This window comes from Ascaphus truei, chromosome 3 (genome assembly GCF_040206685.1).
Source record: "Ascaphus truei isolate aAscTru1 chromosome 3, aAscTru1.hap1, whole genome shotgun sequence".
Classification (NCBI taxonomy): Eukaryota; Metazoa; Chordata; class Amphibia; order Anura; family Ascaphidae; genus Ascaphus; species Ascaphus truei.
Genome location: NC_134485.1, coordinates 19,146,642 through 19,159,835, shown reverse-complemented (window position 1 = coordinate 19,159,835; position 13,194 = coordinate 19,146,642). Strand labels below are relative to the sequence as shown.

Sequence of the window (13,194 nt, the reverse complement as noted above, 5' to 3'; positions counted from 1 at the left end):
AATAATAAAACAAGATAGATTATTAAGTCACATAAAACATTTCTGCACCTGCCGGTCTTCCGACTGATTTACTTTGTAAATGGGTATGTGAACGCGTTGGCAGGGATTATTTGAACCGTTTGCTGCCATTGGCGTTAATATGCATTTCTGTCTTATGTATCAGGGAAAAATTGAACCTGTACTTTATAATTGAGCAATAGAGGTGCTCACTCACTATCTCTGCTTCTCAATGTGCTGCAGGCTCTGGCTGCTGAGGGGTTAATATATCCACTTGTATTACAAGGAAATTGAAAGTGTAGGTTTATGAGAGAGAAAGGCATGCTCAGTGCCATATTAAAGCATCAAACTCCAATCTGCTTTTGAGAAGACAGACTGGGTCAAGGGTGACACACTGTGGCGTCTTTAGAGCCTCTACCACTAGGGGGCTCAGGACATCGTGGTTCACTGCTGGACCATTAACTCTTCAAGTAGAGCCCTACCCTTTCCTGCCTGCTCAATATCCCCGCCCACCTGTGCAGGGGCTTCTAGAACTTGTAATCCAGCTCCTGATTCAATGCAGTAAATATATACACGGGTCTACAACTCCCAGAATCATTTAGGGAAAATCCTAGGAGGAGGTCATATGACAGCCAATCAGTGTAAAGGCTCCCAGTCCCATGGCTGTAATCCTTACCTGCATCAACTGCCCCCCACTCTCCATCCTGTACCCACTGCTTTTTTGCCTCTTTCTCTCCCACCCATCTCTTTTGCATAAACTGTCCCCCTCTACCTGTCCCTCCTGCACCCGCCGTCCCCTCTCTCTCTCTCTCCTGCACCCATGGTCCCTCTCTCCCTCCTATACCCATTGACCCTCTCTGCCTCCTGCACCCTCTCTCACTGTCTCTTCTGCACCCACTACCCCTCGCTCCCTGTCTCCTGCACCCACTACCCCTCTCTCCTTGTCTCCTGCACCCACTGCCCTCTCTCCCTCTCCTTTTCCCTACTGTATCCACTGCCCCTCTCTCCCTCCTGCACCTACTTCCACACTCTCCCTCCTGCACCCACTGGCCCTCTATCCATTCTGCACCCACTGCCCCTCTCTCCCTCCTGCACCCACTGCCCCTCTCTCCCTCCTGCACCCACTGCCCCTCTCTCCCTCCTGCACTCACTGCCCCTCCCTCCCTCCTGAACCCACTATCCCCTCTCTCCCTCCTGCACCCCCTGCCCCTCTATACCCTTCTGCACCTACTACCCCTCTCTCCCTCCTGCACCCACTGCCCCTCTCTCCCTCCGGCACGCACTGCCCCTCTCTCCCTATCTCTCCTGCACCCACTGCTCCTCTGTCCCTGTCTCTCCTGCACCCACTGCCCTCTCTCCCTGTCTCTCCTGCACATACTGCCCCTCTCTCCGTCTCTCCCGCACCCACTGCCCCTCTCTCCCTGTCTCTCCCGCACCCACTGCCCCTCTCTCCTTGTCTTTCCCACACCCACTGCCCCTCTCTCCCTGTCTCTCCTGCACCCACTGCCCCTCTCACCCTGTATCTCCATCACTCACTGCCCCTCTCTCCATCTCTCTCCATCACCCACTGCCCCTCTCTCCTTGTCTCTCCTGCATCCGCTGCCCCTCTATCTCTGTCTCTCCTGCATCCACTTCTCCTCCCCTTGCCTGTTTCTCTCCCTGTCTCTCTCTTTGCCTCTTGGACCCACTGCCCCTCCCTACCTTAGGATGAGGCTAGCAAAAGTAGATCTTAGGTAGCTGAAGTCTGAGCACCCTGCTTTACCAGAATGACCTGTGTCATTGTTTGCAAACTCATAAACACGGGGTTAGATAATGAGTAGTTTATTGCCTGTACAGCATAGAGCATGATCATACACACAAAAGTCAATGAGACTCTCTGCCAGGGGAGGGTCCAAGCAGGCTTTATACGCATTTTAGATTCCTTTGTTTAAAATAGGTTACTAAGCAGAATATAATGACATCACACCTGTGCATGGGGGGGTAATCTTCTTTTAAACCAATCAAATTACTGCTCATCTTATCTATCCCAGACTGGCTCCAAAGAACAATTCATCAAACCTAAACTGGTACTTTTAGCTGACCACAACCCTTGAGTGTTTGAGCAACAAGGCACAGTCCATATCCCCCCGTGGAGCAAAGTTAATTCTTGCTACAACACGCATACTGACATATAACACATACAAAGACAAAATGGATGCCTGTTAAAAAAAATGAATTCCACACTCCAGAAACCCCCTCCAGTCCATTTCAATAATATGTCCTTCCAACATTATTATTTCAACACCTGTTATTATCATAACTGTATATCGCAGGTTGCAATACAGTGACTGAGACTATCACTGTAATCCCCCAAGACTACAGTAGCATCATATCATTCATGAACCCCGCTGATACTATCTTAGCAACCAGTTCATTCACCGTCTGGCAACGAGTGAGTTTACCTTTGTGTTTCCTTAAAGCAGCAGTTCACGCTGCGGATTTAAATGTATATATTTATTTTCCCTTTAATATGTGCATCAATACAATCCACACAATGATAAGTAATTGGCTAAATTGCCGATCGATCCGTTCCCCTGTGATTGATTGGCGAAGATTCGGCTCGGAGTTCACTAAATGGCTGTCAGTGCAGCAGAAGAGGAACCAAAGATGCACAGTTCCGTGGGGAAGATCATGTGACCAGGCAGTCACTAGATACAATTGGTGCACTGCTAGAGCGAGAGAGGGCAGGGCTCAAAAAGGGGTGTGCCAGAGCCTGTCTCAGAAGAGGAATTAGATCGGACTTTGTAAATGGTTGCTATAGAAACAAAAAATGCGTGTTATATTATAATAAATTAAAAATGTCATTCAGAATTGTTTTAAAAAAATGCTACAAGTATTTTCTCATAGTACAGAACTGATTTATTAAAAAAATATATCATGTAAGATATTGTTTGGTCTCCAGCTTTAGTGATGAAACATCTCCCCTACATCTCAAAATGTGCATGTAATAATAAAAAGTAGTTTGAATTGATTCAGTATTGTTATTCAAATGATCCATTAGATATTATTTAAGTAATTGGTATGTGATATGATAAAATTAGGAAAATCAACAACTACCTATATTTTTTGTCCAAACTAATAGTGGTAAATAATCATATTTAATAATGTTAATTATTATTAATATGATACATATATTATGTCTTATTTATAACTGTTTACTAGAAAAACAATAAAAAAATAATGTTGAGTCTCTGAAACAAGGAAACATCTGGAAATGCAGGTACAGGTCCTTTGGAGTCGAATTTAAATTAGGGAACATAAAATCATCAAATTTTACATGAAATTAAGAATATTTAAATGTACACATATCTGTCAGAGATTGCACAACCCTGCTCCTAAAACATACCCTGTGCGATGTGTAGTGTTAGGCTTTACTTTGATTTTATTGATTTATGTAAATATTTTTTTTTTTTTAACTATTTAAAGAATTTTCATCAACCGAAAAACATTCGTACTCATTGAAAAAAAAGACAAGAAAAAACATACAACTAGCAGGGAGCAGAAGGGTAAGAATGCAATTCAAATGACATAGAATCATACCGAGTATTACTTTACAGCAAGACATTATGGACCATATACTAAGCAGTCTTCTGTCATACGGCACTTTCTAGCACTGCAAGCTACTGCTTTTTAAAACCTTTTTTTACTTTGCACGGTTACAGGGAAACCTGGACACAATAATACATACATTTTAACTCATGATATTGACATCGTCCCTTTATACCTAGCGGGACCCACACAGACATTGTAATACATTTACAGTGTTGCAGCCACTATTGGGGTGCAGAGCTAGCACTCTATAATGCCCCAATATGGCTCGGGGGCACCCAGCCGGGCATAATACCTTAATTTACTGGCCTCGGTACCCCCTCACCGTTACAATGAGCTTCAGATCAGAACCAACTCTAATACCATCCTAGCCCCTGTTAATACTTGGGCATATCGTTTGACTCCCATTTAATATTTTGGTTACATATTTATACCCTGACATCCAAAACCTACTGTATGCCAAACTAGGTGTACTTTATAGGAATACATCCTCCCTAAACCTGTTGGTCAGAAACGGCTTTGCACAGCAGATGCTAATGCCAATTATAGACTATGGGTACATAGTGTAAGGTAAACTCAGATTAGCAAATTTGATACCCATTAGAATTCAAAACGCCGCTTTGTTCTCCAATGCAACTACAACACCCTTCACTGCGAAATGCCCAAAGAACTAGATTGGTCATCACTTGAATCTAGTTCATCTTTCCTGTCTTGCCTTCAAATACTTTCTGGGGAAGGAACCCGCCTGTCTGAACAAGCTCCTCACCCCTACCACATGCAGCACCTATCATCTAAGATTAAAAAGACAGTTCATGGTCCCAAGGTTCAAAAAAGTATCCAGATGCTCCTCCTTCTCTTACCGTGCACCCAACAATGGAACAATCTACTGAGACTCTCACAGCCACCACCAGTCTAAGTTCTTTTAAAACTAAAGCTGTCTCACATTTTAATCTGGTCTGTAACTGTTACATACACCTATAACATGTATTATCTTTAACTGTGCATGTAATATCATTATATATAATGTATACCCCTGTTCACTTAATGAAACTACTGTATATATTTGTCATCATAAGCTATGCCCAGGAAAAACTTGAAAACAAGAGGTTTTCTCAACAACTCTCAATGTATTACTTCCTGGTAAACCAATTTTATAAATAAAAGAAAAAAATTGTACATAGCTCAATAATAGTCAGTGTGTTATAAAGTTACATAGAACTGCTACACTGTGCAGGTGTGTGCTTTGTACGGGTTGAAACATTTAGCCCCACCCTGAATATACATATTTACATTTGTTTATTTGCTCTTTTTTGGCTTTTCTTGATACATTTTTATTGAAATATTTTCATTCATATTATTGAACACAATTTGATATACATATATACTACATACATACATACATACATACATACATACACCGGTTTTGCCCGGTTATAAGGTGAGTGGATTTTTTTTCCAATAAAGTTAAGTTGAAAAGTACATATTCACCTTATAATCGGGCCTGCCCACATTGCGAGCCAATCAGCAGTCAGATGTATTGTTATGAGGGTACAAATGGAGGAAGCTTCACCTTTTGGGGCCTGAAGCAGCCATGTTGACAGAGAGATAAACACAGAAATAAAGACAAGAGTTTGTCTCTCTCTGTTTCTTTCTGTCTCAGAAACAGACACAGAGATAGACAGAGTTGGTGTGTGTTAACCTCTTTTCTTTCCAGCTGCTACCAAAATTAAAGTGGTGCCTTACAATTGTAGCCCATGTCCCCCCCCCCCCCCCCCCAGACACAGATTGTACCTCTAGGGTGTAGGGAGGGCTGGCTAGTGTGTATTGGGTGGTGCGTACCTGCTTGTAACAGGAGGGCCTGAGTGTCCCGCGTTGATATTGGGGACAACAGGTCCAGGCTTCTGGGGTAATGGCCTTCATCTTTAGTGGTGGTGCAGCGCCTCCATTCTCTGGCGAAACCTAGGGGGTAGGTTGGAATCTTCCCAGAGAAAGCCCTGGTCCCAGGGCGAGAGATTCCAGTCTCACACACACACATCCTTTGATAAAACAGCAATGTCTTTATTGTCTCTTAGAAAACACACAGCAGCAGTTCATTGGCAGCAGTACTTCCAAATATATGAACAGGGTATTGTCCTCCACTCCGTCTCCTCCAGAAATGTACCCTGCAGGATGGCCTGGTTGGGGCTGTAATACCCCTGCCTCCACCCAAGGGTAGGCCCTATGGGTGAGGCTAAATATCCCCCCCTCACCCCCCTCAGCAGGGTGGGGGGCATTGGTCCACGCACTATAGTGCTATCCACTCTACTCAGTCTGGCTGAGTGTCTCCTCCCAATGCTCCCGGATCATACTCTTTCTTTCTCTCAGGACAGACAGCCTTCACTGCTCCAGCCCTAGACTGACTTAACACACAGGAGCAGTCCACTAAATAGAGTGCAGCCCTGCCCCTTATGATGTCAGCAGGACCTCCCCTCTGTCTCAGGCCTGCCACAGAGTCAGGAGCCTACCTCTATCACTAAGGCAGGGCTTGAAGGGGGAAAAACCCATGATTACTACTGGCACCTGCCCTTAAAAGGACTTACTCCAGTAGGAGAAAGATGTGTAGTCCACTATTTCTTACAGGGGCTACACTCTCCCTCTGGTGGAATCCAATGGTCCCCACTTGGACCTAACTTTAGCAGTACCATCCTGCGGTGAACAAACCTGGGAAACAAAACACAGGGCAGGTTATGATATTTCGTGAGCCAACAACCAGGTGGCGTAACAATACAGTCAGTTACTCCCAACGGGGAGAATTCCTTAATAATATTGTTTCGGATCAGGTTTCCGTACCTTCCTCCCATTATGGTCAGTGATAGTTATATAATAAGGCTGTACTGACACAGACTCTGGCCGATATATTACACTGTGCATATATATGCACCGTCCTATACTCAAGACCCGGACCATCTCACTGATTCGGTCCTCATTGTGGTAACCTGCCTTACCGAACTTCGTCCGTAAGTATTCTTGCACAGCCTCCCTGAGCCAACTATCTTGGTTCTCTTCTATTTCTCTCATTATGGGTTCAGGCACATAAGGATACTCATATCCGTGGGACTGTCTATACCGGAATACTATGGCTCTGTCTGCCCGGCTCAACTTGGTCAGTTTCTTATTGCCCGCCCTGCTTGGCAGTACCCAACACTCTGGTTCTGCAGGAGCAATGTCGTCATACAGAATACTAGGCCCCTTGGGAAGAATGATCTTCTGCTCTTTCTCTTGGTATCTGTGCTCTAATTCATCCGCCACCTCCTGGGGAGTATAGGCACCTACCGCCCACCAATGGTCAACTATATTGTTCCTAATTAACAGGAACCTGGTGCGGTCCATACCTTTGTGGTACCCAGTGAACAGGGGTGCCCACCACTTGTCACGGTGCTCGTACTCTGATAATGGGCTACCAGTATCTACCTCTGACTCCACTTGTGACGAGACACCGGACGTACCCGCCTCTGTAGAGCGCGAGCAATCTCTCCTCCCTTTGGCGTTGAAGTAAATGGTTGGGTTCATTTTGGAAACCCCCTAACCTACAGGCCCAGCCTCTGCCATAGTGTGGGACCCTCTGGCCCTCCCTCTAGACACAGGAGAAAATGGCACAGGGTTAGGTACACGTATCACATTTGCATATGGTATCTCCCCATCAGACCCCTCATCGCTCCAATCCCAATCCCTCACATCTCTGGAATATTTGGGGTATTTCTTTAACTTATCCCCGCTAGGTCCCGGTGGAAATACTCGTGACGGGGCAGGGGCAGTGTCCGGGGCAGTGGTGCTAGGGGTTGGGGCTGGGGCAGTGTCCATTTCAATGTCCAGCAAGCAGGTAATCCCACGACCAGTGGGCAGTTTCTTGCCTGCTCTCTCCGCTGAGCCCCGTGGTCCTCTGGAAAGGCCTTGGCTTCTTAGTGTGGCCATTGCAGCGGCCATTGCTGCTCTCCACGGGGAGAACAGCGCTCCCGGGCCTCTTTTCCAGTCGGACCCAGAAGTGATGTCATCATTGCCGCCCGCGGAATCCCCATCCGCTCCGTGGTCACGCACCGGAAGTGCGTTGAGGACCGGAAGGGGCGGTGGTGGATCATCGGGTCCGCGGACGGGTAAGTAGGCCGCACGCCTCTCCTTCTCGTCCTCTGCAGGGCTCGTCTTCGCCTGGCGGGAGTAAGGGGGTGGTGGAGTCTCCTTACCGCTCCGCTGCAGGCTGATGTACTCTGGTCCCTCCGGAGCCGTCCCGGATGCCGTCTCCGCCGCACCGCGTGGGAGTCACCACGGCCGTGGGACTTCTCCGGGCCTAAGGCCGCACCAGCGCTCGCCGTCAGAAGGTGTCTGGACTCATCTGCTCCCTCTCTCCGGTAGGTGGACCGCCATCTTTGTTACAGCTGGGGTGGTTCGCCGGTAGGCGCATCGCCACCGATGAAACACCATCTTCTTCCTCCGAAGACGACTGGATCGGATCCTCCGCTAGGGAGTCACCTGGGTCTTTTGCGGCCCCGCCAGTGGATAGTGGTACGAAACGGGCCCGTTCTGGTACCTCCACTGCGGTCGCGCTCTTCTCCGCTGGATCTCCGCTCGGCTCGATTGTCAGCTGGGCCTTGGTTCCCACTTCAGTAGTAGTGCAGTGAACTAGGGCAGCCTCGTCCGCTGTCTCCGCCACCTCCGTTAGTGTTCCCGGAGAGGCACCATGAGGGGTCTTTAGCATGGGCCATGGCTCGTTAGGCCACAGGTTGTACGTGCCACATTGAGGGCATCGTGCCTTGGTGCTTGCGGCCGGTCCGGGTGTCCTGTAGTGGACGCACAGGCACCGGAGATACTCTCGGCCCTCGACCTCCACCACCAGGAAGCCTCCTGGGAGTTGGAAGATAGTTGCGCTCAGGTCCGACATAGTTAGTTCAGGGGTGGAACAGTTCAGTGTTTCAGCTCCTTATTCTTCGAATGCCAGACAGAATTGAAGTTCCTCGCTCTCGCTTCCTGTCCCTCCCTTCTCTGGGTAGGGCGCTTCTGATTGGCTCTCCTTGTGCCCCCTCCCTCTGGTGGAAACAAGAGGAGGGGCACTCCTTCTCTCAGCGTTGGCCAGTCACAGCACAGGTGGGTGGGCTTTCGGCTTTCGCTCCGCGCCGCTCCTCTTGCAGGGGATCTGGGTTTGGCGCCAAACCCCTGCACATCTCCCTCCACATTTCTCTCACAGTCTCTTTGCACGCTTCACGTGCGCGATCCAGGATTGGCGGGAGTCGCCATTTTAGTTTGGCTGCTAACTGCTGGCCCGTGAATGGCGCTGCTGTCGCCATGTTTAACTCTTGCATGCTCCGCGGAGCACATGTAGTGACAGCCGCCATCTTTGATGAGCCCTCCAAATTTATGACTCCACTATTCTCAGTGTCTAGTGCAAAACTCGTTCCTAGAAACTGACTGAACCTACTGACATTCTCTGATGCTCTCTGGAGGCTATTTCTCATTGCTTATACCCACAAGTATGATGTGGCATACCCCAGGCTAGGCAGAACTCCTTCTCTGTGCACCGCCCTCGCTGACGGTTCCTACAAGTACTCTTTGGTGTGTTTTATGTGGGTGCTGGCTAGTGTACCGGGCATCTCCCTAAGTACGGGCGTCTCCTACTTTTGGCCACTCATAGTGCGGGCCCTGGGCCATGGTCCCTGGACTAGTTAACAGGCTAACCCCCCCCAGTTGCCTCACACTATCTGCCTCAAGGGACTAGGACAGCTATAGCCATGCACCCATCTTACAACACCCTATTAGGGCACCCAGGGCGTACTGTGCGGGAATCCACGCTCCCCTGACTACCCCTGGTATTGCATGCCCTACTCTCTCCAGTACTTGCACGGAAGGTGCACTTCACTCTTCCCGCTCAGCCTTGCTGAAAGCCTGTCCTGTTTGGGATCTCAGCAGCTCGCCTCCAAATGTAGCCCATGTTCCCCCCCCCCCGGACACAGATTGTACCTCTAGGGTGTAGGGAGGGCTGGTGTGTGCGTACCTGCTTGTAACAGGAGGGCCTGAGTCTCCCACGTTGATATTGGGGACAACAGGTCCAGGCTTCTGGGGTAATGACCTTCATCTTTAGTGGTGGTGCAGCGCCTCCATTCTCTGGCGAAACCTAGGGGGCAGGTTGGAATCTTCCCAGAGAAAGCCCTGGTCCCAGGGCGAGAGATTCCAGTCTCGCACACACAAGTCCTTTGATAAAACATCAGTGTCTTTATTGTCTCTTAGAAAACACACAGCAGCAGTTCATTGGCAGCAGTACTTCCAAATATATGAACAGGGTATTGTCCTCCACTCCTTCTCCTCCAGGAATGTACCCTGCAGGATGGCCTGTTTGGGGCTGTAATACCCCTGCCTCCACCCAAGGGTAGGCCCTATGGGTGAAGCTAAATATCCCCCCCTCACCCCCTCAGCAGGGTGAGGGGCATTGGTCCACGCGCTATAGTGCTATCCACTCTACTCAGTCTGGCTGAGTGACTCCTCCCAATGCTCCCGGATCATACTCTCTCTCTCTCAGGACAGACAGCCTTCTCTGCTCCAGCCCTAGACTGACTTAACACACAGGAGCAGTCCACTAAATAGAGTGCAGCCCTGCCCCTTATGATGTCAGCAGGACCTCCCCTCTGTCTCAGGCCTGCCACAGAGTCAGGAGCCTACCTCTATCACTCAAGGCAGGGCTTGAAGGGGGAAAACCCATGATTACTACTGGTGCTTGCCCTTAACAGGACTTACTCAAGTAGGAGAAAGATATGTAATCCACTATTTCTTACAGGGCCTACACAATATTCAGGGTTACTCCATCATCGGGAAAATGCCTGGGCAAGCCCATGGGTTTTCATTCTTCTCTGAATCAACTTTGAAGAAATCTGTGGTTGCATGTGGTGAATGCCAAGGGTTGCTATGGGAGGTGACGGATATGATTCTAAAGACCGTTGTGCTCCAGTGGTCCTGGGTTCTGCTCCATAACTAACTCAAACAGCAACCTGACACTGCACACAAACAGGACATTCCTGACATTTTGGTTTTCATTGAGTTTGACACTGTCTTTGGAAGCATGCATGTACCCTTATGTGAGGATTCTTCCAATACAGCATTTTATACATGTTTATCACCCATGCATGTGATCATGTTACGGGAGATTTTGTTGCACTGATATTGGACTTTCTCTGCAGCCTACGAGGATGAGGAGGAGAGTGAGGTGAGCGAGGCGAGCGAGGAGAGAAGAGAATCACTAGGTGATCAAAGTACCAGCACGACACGGAGGTAAAGCAAAACTAGGATTTATTAATCAACCAGGCAAACATACTGTATCCCGGCGTTTTAGTCCCGAGGGGAACCTTCCCCTGTACACCAAAATGTCTGGATATGTGTGCTTTATGGACCAATAAATTCTATTTTTGCATAACCCTAGTGATCTTACCCCCACTATTATTACACCACTTTACCGTGCACCACCCACCTCTCTGCTATGTGTGTATATATATATATATATATAATATATATATATATATATATATATATAGAACACACAAAAGGAGAAGTTGCTCAACACATAATATATAAGGTTAACTCAAGCCCTTTAATAAAACTAACTATAAGGGTAAAATAAAATATATACCCCAAATAAAGTCAGTATATAAATTAAATAGGACCTGATGGTGCTAGGGGATAGTGAAAACTATATAAGACACACAGATGAAAAGAACAAAGACAATCCCCTTAGTAGCACTCTAAATTACACCTAAACTAATCTATAAGATAAAGATGGTTAAAAAGAAACAGATGCTCCGCCAATTCAGAAAAAATGAACAAGATTTTATTAATTTAACAACAAGACACACTAACTTAAAAACATAAAAATACTAAACACAGCCTATGAAAATATATATGTATCAAAAATATAAAGAGAGGACTACTAATCAAATACTATCAGTATTACAAAAAGAAGAAAAACTAAAATGTGTCTAAATAAAGTTTAAATAATTACAACAAAGTAGTTTAGTCTAACATAATAGGCAATACAAAATATATTCCCACTGACATATGCATGAAAGAATAATAAATCATTGCGTTGGAAAAAGTATATAGTCAATGACCCAGTATATAGCCAGGAAAAATTAATATGTATACCAAAAACAGAGGGGAAAAAAAAGGAGATAAAGCAACCAGGGAAAAATAATATAACAATAATAATAGTTATACCCTGAACAGCATTTCCCCAAAATGAAATCAATGAGAACTGATGCAGCAAATAAAGAAAAATATGACTAATAAAGACATATTAGCAAACAGAGTAATGCATATTGAAAACACCACAAAGCGCAGCACTGCAAGGACAGGTAATGCCCAAACAGTAAGGAGGGTAATACTCAGCTGCAGCTAGATTGTGTGGAGTTTGTGTCCATATTGATTGTACAGGATGTGTTTCCAAAGTCTGCTTATAACAGGAACAAAAAATAAAGTCCAAAATGCTGCATCAGATCCATCAAAAGTCCCTCAGAATAGAAGATTACATAAAGGCTGTAGTAAAGTAAACACTCAACATGGAAGAAGCCCACCAACGGGTGAAACATGTTGAGTGTTTACTTTACTACAGCCTTTATGTAATCTTCTATTCTGAGGGACTTTTGATGGATCTGATGCAGCATTTTGGACTTTATTTTTTGTTCCTGTTATAAGCAGACTTTGGAAACACATCCTGTACAATCAATATGGACACAAACTCTACACAATCTAGCTGCAGCTGAGTATTACCCTCCTTACTGTTTGGGCATTACCTATCCTTGCAGTGCTGCGCTTTGTGGTGTTTTCAATATGCATGACTCTGTTTGCTAATATGTCTTTATTAGTCATATTTTTCTTTATTTGCTGCATCAGTTCTCATTGATTTCATTTTGGGGAAATGCTGTTCAGGGTATAACTATTATTATTGTTATATTATTTTTCCCTGGTTGCTTTATCTCCTTTTTTTCCCCTCTGTTTTTGGTATACATATTAATTTTTCCTGGCTATATACTGGGTCATTGACTATATACTTTTTCCAACGCAATGATTTATTATTCTTTCATGCATATGTCAGTGGGAATATATTTTGTATTGCCTATTATGTTAGACTAAACTACTTTGTTGTCATTATTTAAACTTTATTTAGACACATTTTAATTTTTCTTCTTTTTGTAATACTGATAGTATTTGATTAGTAGTCCTCTCTTTATATTTTTGATACATATATATTTTCATAGGCTGTGTTTAGTATTTTTATGTTTTTAAGTTAGTGTGTCTTGTTGTTAAATTAATAAAATCTTCATTTTTTCTGAATTGGCAGAGCATCTGTTTCTTTTTAACCATCTTTATCTTATAGATTAGTTTAGGTGTAATTTAGAGTGCTACTAAGGGGATTGTCTTTGTTCTTTTCATCTGTGTGTCTTATATATATATATATATATATATATATATATATATATATATATATATATATATATATATATATATATATATATCAGTAAAGTGGTGAACACACTAGACATTGTGCTCTGAAAGAAATTCACTTAAATGCACACCACTAGCAATTTTAAAATATAACTT

General features: G+C 45.3%; 1 protein-coding gene across 3 annotated transcripts in view; it reads left to right on the top strand.

Moving 5' to 3' along the window:
* Positions 1–3,465: 3,465 nt before the first annotated feature.
* Positions 3,466–13,194, top strand: part of LOC142491316 (interferon-induced GTP-binding protein Mx2-like) — a 62,638-nt gene continuing 52,909 nt past the window's right edge. Inside the window, exons 1-2 of one of the 3 annotated variants that reach the window (XM_075593704.1) lie at positions 3,466–3,542; positions 10,782–10,872. The gene's annotated coding sequence lies outside the window, so the exon portion shown is untranslated. The remainder of the gene's footprint in view (positions 3,543–10,781; positions 10,873–13,194) is intronic. The other 2 variants (XM_075593703.1, XM_075593705.1) reach the window with 2 other exon arrangements.